Below are 15000 nucleotides of genomic sequence, written 5' to 3'. Positions count from 1 at the left end.
AAGGATGCAGAAGTGAGAGCCGAGGGATGTAGCAGAGATAGCAATCGGGGTGTGTGATGCAGAAGAGATAGCAATCGAGGTGTGCGGTGGGAAGGGCCCAGCAGCCAGAATGCATGAAGCGACGGATGAAGCAGTGATGACAACCGGGCTGTGAGGAGAGGAGGGATGCAGCCAAGAAAGCAATCAGGGCTCGAGGCAAGGGATGCATCAAGGATAGCAATCATGTTGTGAGGCGAGATTCCAAAGGCTAAACGTGAGAGGCTGCAGGGTCGACTCAGAGAGGTCTATGCATGTGAGAGGCTGAAAGCAAGGTCGACTCGGAGCGGTCTATGCATCGGGCGCGCTTGGGGCGACTACCAGTGCCAACCCCTTATCCCGCGACGCGTCCGACAAAGAGAACGTTCCAAGGCGGCAGAGGAGGTTACCAGCCGAAGGATGCAGTAGCAATAACAGGTATAGTTCCGCGGCGGCCGAGAAGACTCACCGCATAGGAATCGGGATGCGAGGCGAGGGATGCGGCGGGAAGGCCCCGACGGCTAAACGGAAGAGGCTGCAGGGCCGCCTCGGAATGGTCCAAGCATCGGATGCGATTGGGACGACTACCAGTGCCAACCCCTTATCCCGCGATGCGTCCGATACACAGATAGTTCCAAGGCGGCCGAGGAGCCTCACCGCATATCAATCGGGGTGCGAGGCGAGGGATGGGGCGGGAAGGCCCCAACGGCTAGACGGAAGAGGCTTCAGGGCCACCTCGGAATGGTCCAAGCATCGGACGCGCTTGGGGCGACTGCCAGTGCCAACCCCTTATCCCGCGATGCGTCCGATACACAGATGGTTCCAAGGCGGCCGAGGAGCCTCACCGCATAGCAATCGGGGGTGCGAGGCGAGGGATGGGGCGGGAAGGCCCCAACGGCTAGACGGAAGAGGCTTCAGGGCCGCCTAGGAATGGTCCAAGCATCGGACACGCTTGGGGCGACTACCAGTGACAGCCCCCTATCCCGCGATGCGTCCGATACGAAGATGGTTCCAAGGCGGCCGAGGAGCCTCACCGCATAGCAATCGGGGTGCGAGGTGGGGGATGCGGCGAGATGGCCCCAACGGCTAGACGGAAGAGGCCACAGGGCCGCGTCGGAATAGTCCAAGCATCGGACGCGCTTGGGGCGACTACCAGTGACAACCCCTTATCCCGCGATGCGTCCGATACGAAGATAGTTCCAAGGCGGCCGAGGAGCCTCACCGCATAGCAATCGGGGTGCGAGGTGGGGGATGCGGCGAGATGGCCCCAACGGCTAGACGGAAGAGGCTGCAGGGCCGCCTCGGAATAGTCCAAGCATCGGACGCGCTTGGGGCCACTACCAGTGACAACCCCTTATCCCGCGATGCGTCCGATACGAAGATAGTTCCAAGGCGGCCGAAGAGCCTCACCGCATAGCAATCGGGGTGCGAGGTGGGGGATGCGGCGAGATGGCCCCAACGGCTAGACGGAAGAGGCCACAGGGCCGCCTCGGAATAGTCCAAGCATCGGACGCGCTTGGGGCGACTACCAGTGACAACCCCTTATCCCGCGATGCGTCCGATACGAAGATAGTTCCCAGGCGGCCGAGGAGCCTCACCGCATAGCAATCGGGGTGCGAGGCGAGGGATGCGGCGAGATGGCCCCAAAGGCTAGACGGAAGAGGCTGCAGGGCTGCCTCGGAATAGTCCAAGCATCGGACGCGCTTGGGGCGACTACCACTGCCAACCCCTTATCCCGCGATGCGTCCGATACACAGATAGTTCCGAGGCGGCCGAGGAGGTGGGGGATGCAGCGAGATGGCCCCAACGGCTAGACGGAAGAGGCTGCAGGGCCGCCTCGGAATAGTCCAAGCATCGGACGCGCTTGGGGCGACTACCAGTGACAACCCCTTATCCCGCGATGCGTCCGATACACAGATAGTTCCGAGGCGGCCAAGGAGCCTCACCGCATAGCAATCGTGGTGCGAGGTGGGGGATGCGGCGAGATGGCCCCAACGGCTAGACGGAAGAGGCTGCAGGGCCGCCTCGGAATGGTCCAAGCATCGGATGCGCTTGGGGCGACTACCACTGCCAACCCCTTATCCCGCGATGCGTCCGATACACAGATAGTTCCAAGGCGGCCGAGGAGCCTCACAGCATAGCAATCAGGGTGCGAGGCGAGGGATGCGGCGAGAAAGCCCCAACGGCTAGAGGGAAGAGGCTTCAGGTCCGCCTCGGAATGGTCCAAGCATCGGACGCGCTTGGGGCGACTACCAGTGACAACCCCTTATCCCGCGACGCGTCCGATACACAGATAGTTCCAAGGCGGCCGAGGAGCCTCACCGCATAGCAATCGGGGTGCGAGGCGAGGGATGCGGCGAGAAGGACCCAACGGCTACACGGAAGAGGCTTCGGGGCCGCCTCGGAATGGTCCAAGCATCGGACGCGCTTGGGGCGACTACCAGTGACAACCCCTTATCCCGCGACGCGTCCGATACACAGATAGTTCCAAGGCGGCCGAGGAGCCTCACCGCATAGCAATCGGGGTGCGAGGCGAGGGATGCGGCGAGAAGGACCCAACGGCTAGACGGAAGAGGCTTCGGGGCCGCCTCGGAATGGTCCAAGCATCGGACGCGCTTGGGGCGACTACCAGTGACAACCCCTTATCCCGCGACGCGTCCGATACACAGATAGTTCCAAGGCGGCCGAGGAGCCTCACTGCATAGCAATCGGGGTGCGAGGCGAGGGATGCGGCGAGAAGGACCCAACGGCTAGACGGAAGAGGCTTCGGGTCCGCCTCGGAATGGTCCAAGCATCGGACGCGCTTGGGGCGACTACCAGTGACAACCCCTTATCCCGCGACGCGTCCGATACACAGATAGTTCCAAGGCGGCCGAGGAGCCTCACCGCATAGCAATCGGGGTGCGAGGCGAGGGATGCGGCGAGAAGGACCCAACGGCTAGACGGAAGAGGCTTCGGGTCCGCCTCGGAATGGTCCAAGCATCGGACGCGCTTGGGGCGACTACCAGTGACAACCCCTTATCCCGCGACGCGTCCGATACACAGATAGTTCCAAGGCGGCCGAGGAGCCTCACCGCATAGCAATCGGGGTGCGAGGCGAGGGATGCGGCGAGAAGGACCCAACGGCTAGACGGAAGAGGCTTCGGGTCCGCCTCGGAATGGTCCAAGCATCGGACGCGCTTGGGGCGACTACCAGTGACAACCCCTTATCCCGCGACGCGTCCGATACACAGATAGTTCCGAGGCGGCCGAGGAGCCTCACCGCATAGCAATCGGGGTGCGAGGCGAAGGATGCGGCGAGAAGGACCCAACGGCTAGACGGAAGAGGCTTCGGGTCCGCCTCGGAATGGTCCAAGCATCGGACGCGCTTGGGGCGACTACCAGTGACAACCCCTTATCCCGCGACGCGTCCGATACACAGATAGTTCCAAGGCGGCCGAGGAGCCTCACCGCATAGCAATCGGGGTGCGAGGCGAGGGATGCGGCGAGAAGGACCCAACGGCTAGACGGAAGAGGCTTCAGGGCCGCCTCGGAATGGTCCAAGCATCGAACGCGCTTGGGGCGACTACCAGTGACAACCCCTTATCCCGCGACGCGTCCGATACACAGATAGTTCCGAGGCGGCCGAGGAGCCTCACCGCATAGCAATCGGGGTGCGAGGCGAGGGATGCGGCGAGAAGGACCCAACGGCTAGACGGAAGAGGCTTCAGGGCCGCCTCGGAATGGTCCAAGCATCGGACGCGCTTGGGGCGACTACCAGTGACAACCCCTTATCCCGCGACGCGTCCGATACACAGATAGTTCCGAGGCGGCCGAGGAGCCTCACCGCATAGCAATCGGGGTGCGAGGCGAGGGATGCGGCGAGAAGGACCCAACGGCTAGACGGAAGAGGCTTCAGGGCCGCCTCGGAATGGTCCAAGCATCGGACGCGCTTGGGGCGACTACCAATGACAACCCCTTATCCCGCGACGCGTCCGATACACAGATAGTTCCGAGGCGGCCGAGGAGCCTCACCGCATAGCAATCGGGGTGCGAGGCGAGGGATGCGGCGAGAAGGACCCAACGGCTAGACGGAAGAGGCTTCAGGGCCGCCTCGGAATGGTCCAAGCATCGGACGCGCTTGGGGCGACTACCAGTGACAACCCCTTATCCCGCGACGCGTCCGATACACAGATAGTTCCGAGGCGGCCGAGGAGCCTCACCGCATAGCAATCGGGGTGCGAGGCGAGGGATGCGGCGAGAAGGACCCAACGGCTAGACGGAAGAGGCTTCAGGGCCGCCTCGGAATGGTCCAAGCATCGGACGCGCTTGGGGCGACTACCGTTGCCAACCCCTTATCCCGCGATGCGTCTGATACACAGATAGTTCCGAGGCGGCCGAGGAGCCTCACCGCATAGCAATCGGGTTGCGAGGCAGATTATTGGGAAGGGAACCCCCTGGGATGCGGCTCAAGCAGTGCCCAAAGGGACTGGAATGCGGAATCACATCGAGAGACCCAAATGCTATACGAGGGCTCAAATCGAATTATCGATTTGGCCACGACATGGACGCATCGGAACGACTACCTTTGCCGAACCACTCGCAATTGCATCCATACCGAAACCAATAGACATTTCCGTTAGAGCCCTCGCATAGCATTCGGGAATCTCGCATGCCCCTCTAAATCGACCAATGCTGGCGCTCAATGAAAATCCGAGCGCTACCACCGTTCGAGCGCCAGCATTGGTCGAGTTAGAGGGGCACGGGGGAGAATGCTCCAGTCAACACCTCCCCTATATAAGTTATTTGTCCGATTCTCGCACAACCGTAGTCTGCCTCGTCGAATCAAACAACGGTCCCAGATTCCGACTTCCGTTCCGTAGAGACCCAAAAGCTAGATGGAGGCTCGCAAGAAAGAGAGTCGGCGCATAGCAATCGGGTTTCTCGAACGTTTAGGGACCGAGCTCACTTGCGGATAGGGCAAAATCCGCCAAGCAACCCAAAAGCTAGACGGGGGCTCGAATCGAATCGCCTAGGCGGCCACAACAACGACGTGTTGGATCGACTACCAGTGCCAAACCATTCAGCAAGACTAGTCTGTGTCGAGGCCGGATAGAGATTCTCAGAGAGCGCCCGCATAGCATTTAGGAGACCTGCCGCGTCCCTCACACTCGACAAATGGTGGTGCACGTTTATAAATCCGAGCGATCCCAACCCTTTCAAGCACCAACATCGGTCGAGATAGAGGGGCACGGAGGGGGCTGCGTGAGACAACACAGTCCCCTATATAAGTTATTTGTCCGATTCTCACACATCCGAAGAATGGTCATCAAATCGGACAACAGCCCAAACTTCCGACTTCCGTCCCAGAAAGCCCAAGAGCTATCTAAAACGTTCATGGCCGGAACTCGATCGCGGCTATACCAGTCCGCCAAGCAACCCAAAAGCTAGACTGGAGCTCTAGTCGAATCACCTCTGTGGCCATTGCAAGGACGTGTTGGAGCGACTACCATTGCCGAACCATTCCGCAGGTCGAGTCCATACCAAGGCCGCATAGAGATTCACGATGAGCTCCTGCATAGCAATCAGGAGACTTGCCGTGTCCATCACAATCGATAAATCCTGGTGCAAGATTTTTGCATCCGAGCGCTCCAACCAGTCGAGCACCAGCATCAATCGACATAAACGGGCACGGGGGGAGGATGCTCGAGAACACTACCTCCCCTATATAAGTTATTTGTCCGATTCTCAAGCAGCCGAAGTCTGGTCATCGAATCGGGTCAAAGACCACAACTTCCGACTTTACCCACAATGCAAGTCATCGAATCGAACATCGGCCCCCGAGTCGGACTCCATGCGTATGTCAGGTCATCGGACCCAAATTCCGCCTTCCTGCGCATGGCGGGCCATCAATATCAACTCGGTCATCGGACCCAAACTCCGCCTTTTTGCGTATGGCACGCCTTCAAATCGATCATCGGACCCAAATTCCGCCTTCCTGTGCATGGCGGGCCATCAACATCAACTCGGTCATCGGACCCAAATTCCGCCTTTCTGCGCATGGCACGCCATCAACTCGGTCATCGGACCCAAATTCCGCCTTCCTGCGCATGGCAGGTCATCGGACACAAATTCAGACCTCGCCAATATGCCTACGTATCGAATCGGTCATCGGACCCAACTTCCGACTTCATCCATACTGTAGGGTCTTTGAGGTTGGCGCGGTGCGCTCAACCCAGGGAGTCGACCCATCGAAGCATACACCTCCCCTATATAAGCTATTTGTCCGATTCCCACACCTGTGTAGTTTGCACCTCTGACCAGGACATCGACCCCAACTTCCGAACTCGACTGCAACGACGGCACCAGCGCCTTGGTGCGCACCTTGCGACGCACAGTCCCAACATTCGCCTTCCTGCACATGGCAGGTCATCGGACCCAAATTCCGACCTCGCGAGTATGCCTACATATCGAATCGGTCATCGGACCCAACTTCCGACTTCATCCATACCGTAGGGTCTTTGAGGTTGGCGCGGTGCGCTCAACCCGGGGAGTCGACCCAACGAAGCATACACCTCCCCTATATAAGCTATTTGTCCGATTCCCACACCTGTGTAGTTTGCACCTCCGATCAAGACATCGACCCCAACTTCCGAACTCGCCTCCAACGACCGAACCAGCGCCTTGGTGCGCACCTTGCAACGCACAGTGCCAACATTCGCCTTCCTGCACGTGGCAGGTCATCGGACCCAAATTCCGACCTCGCGAGTATGCCTACATATCGAATCGGTCATCGGACCCAACTTCCGACTTCATCCATACCGTAGGGTCTTTGAGGTTGGCGCGGTGCGCTCAACCCGGGGAGTCGACCCAACGAAGCATACACCTCCCCTATATAAGCTATTTGTCCGATTCCCACACCTGTGTAGCTTGCACCTCCGATCAGGACATCGACCCCAACTTCCGAACTCGACTAAAAAGACCGCACCAGCGCCTTGGTGTGCACCTTGCAACGCACAGTGTCAACATTCGCCTTCCTGCACATGGCAGGTCATCGGACCCAAATTCCGACCTCATGAGCATACCTACTAATCGAATCGGTCATCGGACCCAACTTCCGACTTCATCCATACCGTAGGGTCTTTGAGGTTGGCGCGGTGCGCTCAACCTGGGGAGTCGACCCATCGAAGCATACACCTCCCCTATATAAGCTATTTGTCCGATTCCGACACCTGTGTAGTTTGCACCTCCGCTCAGGACATCGACCCCAACTTCCGAACTCGCCTGCAACGACCGAACCAGCGCCTTGGTGCGCACCAAAAGTGCGCACTTTTGGAGGGCACTTTTCTGCGCTCCAAAGGTGCGCACTTTTGGAGGGCACTTTTTGGAGGGCACTTTTCTGCGCTCCAAAGGTGCGCACTTTTGGAGGGCACTTTTTGGAGGGCACTTTTCTGCGCTCCAAAGGTGCGCACTTTTGGAGGGCACTTTTTGGAGGGCACTTTTCTGCGCTCCAAAGGTGCGCACTTTTGGAGGGCACTTTTTGGAGGGCACTTTTCTGCGCTCCAAAGGTGCGCACTTTTGGAGGGCACTTTTTGGAGGGCACTTTTCTGCGCTCCAAAGGTGCGCACTTTTGGAGGGCACTTTTTGGAGGGCACTTTTCTGCGCTCCAAAGGTGCGCACTTTTGGAGGGCACTTTTTGGAGGGCACTTTTCTGCGCTCCAAAGGTGCGCACTTTTGGAGGGCACTTTTTGGAGGGCACTTTTCTGCGCTCCAAAGGTGCGCACTTTTGGAGGGCACTTTTCTGCGCTCCAAAGGTGCGCACTTTTGGAGGGCACTTTTGTGCACTCCAAAGGTGCGCACTTTTGGAGGGCACTTTTCCTGTGCTCCAAAGGTGCACACCTAGGTGAGCACCTTCGACCACACCTTGTAGCACACCAAACTCTGACTTTCGACTTCATCCGCAATGCAGGGTCTTTGAGGTTGGCGCAATGCGCACAACCAGGGGAGTCGACCCATCAAACCCAACACCTCCCCTATATAAGCTATTTGTCTGATTCTCATACATGCGTAGCCTGCAGGAGCAATTAGGACATCGACCCCAACTTTCGGCTTCTAAACGAAAACAAGGTCTTTGAGGTTGGTGTAATGCGAACAACTAGGGGAGTCAACCCATCAAACCCAACACCTCCCCTATATAAGCTATTTGTCTGATTCTCATACATGTGTAGTCTACAGGAGCAATTAGGACATCGACCCCAACTTTTGACTTCTTAACGAAAACAAGGTCTTTGAGGTTGACGTAATGCGCACAACCAGGGGAGTCGACCCATCAAACCCAACACCTCCCCTATATAAGCTATTTGTCCGATTCTCATACATGTGTAGCCTGCAGGAGCCATTAGGACATTGACCCCAACTTTTGACTTCTTAACGAAAACAAGGTCTTTGAGGTTGGCGTAATGCGCACAACCAAGGGAGTTGACCCATCAAACCCAACACCTCCCCTATATAAGCTATTTGTCTGATTCTCATACATGTGTAGCCTGCAACAACGATTAGGACATCCACCCCAACTTCTGAATTCGTCTGCGTTGACCGCACCAAAGGTGCACGCCTTGGTGCTCACCAAAATCCGACTTCCGACTTCTTCTGCTATGCGGGGTCTTTGAGGTTGGCGCAGTGCGCACAACCAGGGGAGTCAACCCACCGAATGCAACACCTCCCCTATATAAGCTATTTGTCTGATTCTCATACATGCGTAGACTGCAGCAATGATTAGGACATCCACCCCAACTTTTGACTTCTTAAACAAGACAGGGTCTTTGAAGTTGGTGCAGTGCACACAACCAGGGGAGTCGACCCATCAAACGCAACACCTCCCCTATATAAAGCTATTTGTCCGATTCTCATACGTGTAGTCTGCAGCAGCGATTAGGACATCGACCCCAACTTCCGAATTCGTTTGCATTGACCGCACCAAAGGTGCACGCCTTGGTGTGCACCCTGGAGTGCACTTTGGTGCTCACCTCGGTGCACACTTTGGTGTGCACCTCGGTGTGCACCAAAGGTGCGCACCTTGGAGCGCACCAAAGGTGTACACTTTGGAGCGCACCACATAGGGTCTTTGAGAGGTTGGCGCAGTGCGCACACCAAGGTGGGTGTTGAGGTGCGTGCCGAGGTGGGTGGGTGCTAGGGTGCGCTCCATGGTGGGTGCCAGGGTGGGTGCGTGCTAGGGTGGATTCCAAAGAGGGTCATAGGGTGGGTGCCAAGGTGGGTTGGTGATATAGTGGGTTCAAAGGTGGGTACTAGGGTGGGTTCCAAGGTGGGTCACAAGTTGGGTGCCAGGATGCGTGGGTGTTAGGTTGGGTGCCAAGGTGGGCTCCTGCGTGGGTGGGTGCTAGGGTGGGTTTCAAGGTGGACGCGAGGGCGGGTGCCAAGGTGGGTAACAAGTTGGGTGTTAGGATGGGTGAGTGCTAGAGTGGGTGCCAAGGTGGGTGGGTGCTAAGGTGGATGCCAAGGTGGTTCACAGGGTGGGTGGGTTCTAGGGTGAGTTCCAAGGTGGGTCACAGGTTCAGTGCTAGGGTGGGTGTCAAGGCGGGTGTCGAGGTGCCTGGGTGCTAGGGTGTGGATGCCAATGTGGGTCATAGGGTGGGTACTAGGGTGGGCTGCAATGTGGGTGCCAAGGTGGGTAACATGCTCGGTGGGTTCTAAATTGGGTGCCAGGGTGGGTGTGCACCCACCTTGCCCGAGGTGGGTGCCAAGGTGCCAGTGTGGGTGGGTGCTAAGGTGGATGCCAAGGTGGGTGAGAAGGTGGGTGATAGGTTGAGTGGTAGGATGGGTGGGTGCCAAGATGGGTCACAGGGTGGGTGCAAGGGTGGGTAGGTGCTAGGGTTGGTGTCAGGGTGGGTGGGTGCTAGGTTGGGTTCCAAGGTGGGTGCGAGGGTGAGTGTCAAGGTGGGTCACAGGTTAGGTGCTAGGATGGGTGAGTGCTAGGGTGCAAAGGTGCCAGGGTGGGTGCTAGGATGGGTCGATGCTAGGGTGAGTGGCAAGGTGGGTCCACAAGTGTCAAGGTGGGTGCCGAGGTGGGTGCCAAGTCGGCGACTGCTATGGTGGATGCCAAGGTGGGTCACGGGGTGGGTGCCAAGTTGCTAGGTTGGGTTCCAAGGTGGGTGCCAACGTGGGTGCTAGGGTGCGTGGGTTAAAGGGTGTGTCACAACGTGGGTGCCAGGATGGGTGCGCACCCACACTGGCCAAGACGGGTGCGGGTGCAAGGTTGGGTTCCAAGCCCGGTCACAGGCTGGGTGCTAGGATGGGTGGGTGCCAAGGTGGGCACCAGGGTGGGTGCACCCACCCTGGCCAAGGTGGGTCACGGGGTGGGTCCTAGGGTGGGTAACGGGGTGGGTACTAAGGTGCGTGCCAAGGTGGGTCATAGGGTGGGTGCCAAGGTGGGCACCAGGGTGGGTGTGCACCAACCCTAGCCAGGGTAGGTCACGGGGTGGTTGTCGGGGTGGGCGTCAAGGAGCCAAGGTGGGTGGCAAGTAGCCAAGTTGCGTGCCAAGGTGGGTGTCGGGGTGGGTGCCAAGGATCCAAGGTGGGTGCCAAGGAACCAAGGTGGGTGTCTGGGTGGGTGCCGAGGTGGGAGCCAGGGTGGGTCCCAAGGTGAGTGCAAAGGTGGGTGCCAGGGTCAAGGTGAGTGCCAATGTGGGTTCCAAGGTGCCAGGGTCAGGGTGAGTGCCAATGTGGGTTCAAAGGTGCTAAGTTGGGTGCGAGGTTGGGTGCGAGGGTGGGTGGGTGCCAAGGTGTGCTAGGTGGAAGCCCGGGTGGGTCGGCATCCCATGGGTGTCGAGTTGGGTGCCTGATGGGTGCTTCTTGTCAAGTTTTAGTCGTCGGGACTCATTTCGAGCCTTAGAGGTCGTTTCTTGTCCGGTTGCCCTGTCTTCGACCTGGGAACCCAATTTTGGTCCTCGGGTCCCATTTTTTTTTGTCTCGCATCCCACTTTTGGCCTGTGGCCTTTTCGGGGTCGATTCTCGTTTTGGGCATCAGAGCATGTTTCTTCTCCTAAAACCCAATATTTGTTTATTAAGTCTCGGAACACATTTTTGTTCTCGTGGACCCATCATGGGTCTTGGAACGCATTTGTGGTCCTTGGGTCCCATTTTGCATCCCGAAACTTGTGTTTTGGTGCTTGATCCCTATTTTGGGTGCCCACCTTGCACCAAGTGCGCACCCGGGGCAAACCGAGCGCCTTGGTGCACCGGGGCAAGATCGAGCGTGCACCCGAGGCGCCCCGAACATGCACCAAGGTGCACTCGGCCCACATGTGAGCGCAGGTCGTTGCGCCCGAGGTGGTGTGTGGGCACCGCGTTGCAGACGGGACACTGCACGCACACGACGCCCCCTCCAGGTGCACGCACGTAGGCCGGGCCGGGTGCACACCCGACGCCCTAGCAAGGTGCGCGCACCCGGGCAGGGCTCACACTTGGCGAACGGGGCGCACTTCGCGAGGGAGGGTGTGCACCTCGACGGGGGTGGGTGGCCGGGGTGGATTCGCACGTGGGTCGCGGTTTGCTAAGTACACACTGCGACAAGCTCATAACGGGTGCGATCATACCAGCGTTAGTGCACCGGATCCCATCAGAACTCCGCAGTTAAGCGCGCTTGGGCCGGAGTAGTACTGGGATGGGTGACCTCCCGGGAAGTCCCGGTGTTGCACCCTTTTTTAGTTTTTCGCCGGGCGTCGCAATGCTATTTGAATAAACCTTTTGCCCGTTTGCGTTCTCGTCGGGGCCGGGCCGGGCCGGGGTGCGCTGCCCGCACTACCGCGCGCGCGGGGGCGACACCGAGCGCGCACCCGAGGCGCCCCGAGCACACAGGCCACGGTGCAACCCGGGCGTTGTGCGCGCACCCCGGTGCGCCCGAGGTGCTGCGCGCGCACCCAGGTGAAATCGGTGTGCACCTCGGCCAGTGCGCGCTCGGTCGAGTCGCGCACGTTGGCCAAGGTGCACGGTGATGTTTCTTACTCTAAGGTTCCGCACCAGACGCCCGGGACAGGTGAGCGAAGCTGGGCGGGGCCGGGTGCGCGGCCGGGGCAGGTGCACGCAGCTGGAGAGAGCTTTGGAGCACACTTCGGAGCGCACCAATGATGCGCTCCATTCAAAAGTTTCCTGAAAAGGCAAAAAAAGTTGAGATTATAGAATTTCCCACTTGAGAGATTGTAAAAAAAAAAAATTTAAAATGAAGGAAACGCGGGTGCCAAGGTGTGCGCAGCCCAGCCAAGGTGTGCGCACCAAGGCGCCCACCCTGGCGAAGGTGCACGCAAAATGCGCACCCGAGGCAAACCGGACAATTAACCCAACTTTCGACTTCGCGCGCACCTTGGAGCGCACTTCGGAGCGCTCCTTGGTGCGCACCAATCTTGGGCACCTCGGAGTGCACCATGGCGCCCACCAAGGTGCGCACCCGGGGCAAACCGAGCTCCGACTTCGTGCGCACCTTGGAGCGCACGAAAGGTGCGCACCATGGCGCCCACCAAGGTGCGCAGCCCAGCCAAGGCGTGCGCATCAAGGTGCGCACCCTGGCGAAGGTGCGCACCCGGGGCAAACCGAGCTCCGACTTCGTGCGCACCTTGGAGCGCACAAAAGGTGCGCAACCCAGCCAAGGTGTGCGCACCCCGGTCAAACCGAGCTCCGAATCGTGCGCACCAGAGGTGCACGCCATCGTGCGCACCTTGGAGCACACTTCGGAGCCCTCCTTGGTGCGCGCCGATGTTGCGCACCTCGGAGCGCACCCGGGGAAAACAATGCAATTAACCCGACTTTCGACTTCGTGGGCACCTCGGAGCGCTCTCGGGTTCGCACCTCGGAGCACACCGAGGTGCGCACCTTTGATGCGCTGCCTTCACCAATTTCCAGAAAAGGCAAGAAAACATTGAGAAGGTGTGCGCACCGAGGTGCCCACCCTGGCGAAGGTGCACGCGAGGTGCGCACCCGGGGCAAACCGGGCTCCGACTTCGTGCACGCCGCACCTTGGAGCACACTTCGGAGCGCTCCTTGGTGCGCACCAGGGCGCGCAACCCAGCCGAGGTGCCCACCCCGGCGAAGGTGCACGCGAGGTGCGCACCCGGGGCAAACCGGGCTCCGACTTCGTGCACGCCATGGTGCCCACTGCGGCGAAGGTGCACGCGAGGTGCGCACCCGGGGCAAACCGGCCTCCGACTTCGTGCACGCCGCACCTTGGAGCACACTTCGGAGCGCTCCTTGGTGCGCACCATGGTGCCCACCAGGGCGCGCAACCCCGCCGAAGGTGCACGCGAGGTGCGCACCCGGGGCAAACCGGGCTCCGACTTCGTGCACGCCGCACCTTGGAGCACACTTCGGAGCGCTCCTTGGTGCGCACCATGGTGCCCACCAGGGCGCGCAACCCCGCCGAAGGTGCACGCGAGGTGCGCACCCGGGGCAAACCGGGCTCCGACTTCGTGCACGCCATGGTGCGCACCGCGGCGAAGGTGCGCACCCGGGGCAAACCGGGCTCCGACTTCGTGCACGCCGCACCTTGGAGCACACTTCGGAGCGCTCCTTGGTGCGCACCAGGGCGCGCAACCCAGCCGAGGTGCCCACCCCGGCGAAGGTGCACGCGAGGTGCGTACCCGGGGCAAACCGGGCTCCGACTTCGTGCACGCCGCACCTTGGAGCACACTTCGGAGCGCTCCTTGGTGCGCACCATGGTGCCCACCAGGCCGCGCAACCCAGCCAAGGTGTGCGCACCAAGGTGCACGCGAGGTGCGCACCCGGGGCAAACCGGGGTCCGACTTCGTGCACGCCGCACCTTGGAGCACACATCGGGGCGCTCCCGGGTTCGCACCGGCGTTGCGCACCGTGGTGGGCACCTCGGAGCACACCAAGGTGGGCAGCGAGGTGCGCACCTTTGATGCGATGCCTTCACTAATTTCCATAAAAGGCAAAAAAAAAACGAGATTTTAAAATTTCCGTTTTGAAAGATAGTGAGAAAAAGGGAATGCTGGTGCCATCTTGAGCCCGCCCTGGTGCGCAGCCCAGCCAAGGTGTGCGCACCAAGGTGCCCACCCTGGCGAAGGTGCGCGCCCGGGCAATTAACCCAACTTCCAACTTCGCGCGCGCCAGGGTGGGAGCGCACCCAACAACCGGGCCTGGGAAGAGCCAATGCGAGAAACCCCACCAAACGCTCTGACAAAAAAAGAGGGGGCGCTCCAGTAACCCCGCTTCGGAGCGCACCCTGGGCAAACCCAGCCAAGGTGCCCACCCCGGCCAAGGTGCAGGCGAGGTGCGCACCCGGGGCAAACCGGGCTCCGACAACGTGCACGCCGCACCTTGGAGCACACTTCGTAGCGCTCCCGGGTGCGCACCTCAGAGCACACCAAGGTGGGCAGCGAGGTGCGCACCTTTGATGCGCTGCCTTCACTAATTTCCAGAAAAGGCAAAAAAAAAAGGAGATTTTAAAATTTCCGTTTTGAAAGATAGTGAAAAAAACGGAACGCGCGTGCCATCTTGAGCCCGCCCTGGTGCGCAGCCCAGGTAAGGTGCCCACCCTGGCAAAGGTGCGCACCCGGGCAATTAACCCTACTTCCGACTTCGTGCGCGCCAGGGTGGCAACCGGGCCTCGGAAGAGCCAATGCGAGAAACCCCACCAAACGCTCCGACAAAAAAAGAGGCGGCGCTCCAATAACCCCGCTTCGGAGCGCAGCCGGGGCAAACCCAGCCAAGGTGCCCACCCCGACGAAGGTGCACGCGAGGTGCGCACCCGGGGCAAACCGGGCTCCGACAACGTGCACGCAGCACCTTGGAGCACACTTCGAAGCACTCCCGGGTGCCCACCGGCGTTGCGCACCGTGGTGGGCAGCGAGGTGCGCACCTTTGATGCGCTGCCTTCACTAATTTCCAGAAAAAGGCAAAAAAAAATGAGATTTTAAAATTTCCGTTTTGAAAGATAGTGAAAAAAAAGGAACGCGGGTGCCATCTTGAGCCCGCCCT

At 59.7% G+C, this 15000-nt stretch overlaps 1 non-coding gene across 1 annotated transcript; it reads left to right on the top strand.

Moving 5' to 3' along the window:
- Nucleotides 1-11592: 11592 nt before the first annotated feature.
- On the top strand, nucleotides 11593-11711 carry LOC131863256 (5S ribosomal RNA). Its single transcript, XR_009362188.1, has one exon. It is a non-coding gene; the product is annotated as a 5S ribosomal RNA (ribosomal RNA).
- The last annotated feature ends 3289 nt before the right edge of the window (nucleotides 11712-15000 follow it).

The sequence above is a fragment of the Cryptomeria japonica genome, unplaced genomic scaffold, assembly GCF_030272615.1.
Source record: "Cryptomeria japonica unplaced genomic scaffold, Sugi_1.0 HiC_scaffold_58, whole genome shotgun sequence".
In the NCBI taxonomy this organism is placed as follows: domain Eukaryota; kingdom Viridiplantae; phylum Streptophyta; class Pinopsida; order Cupressales; family Cupressaceae; genus Cryptomeria; species Cryptomeria japonica.
The sequence above is the reverse complement of the archived record's forward strand: the minus strand, read 5'-3'. Positions and strand labels throughout refer to the sequence as shown.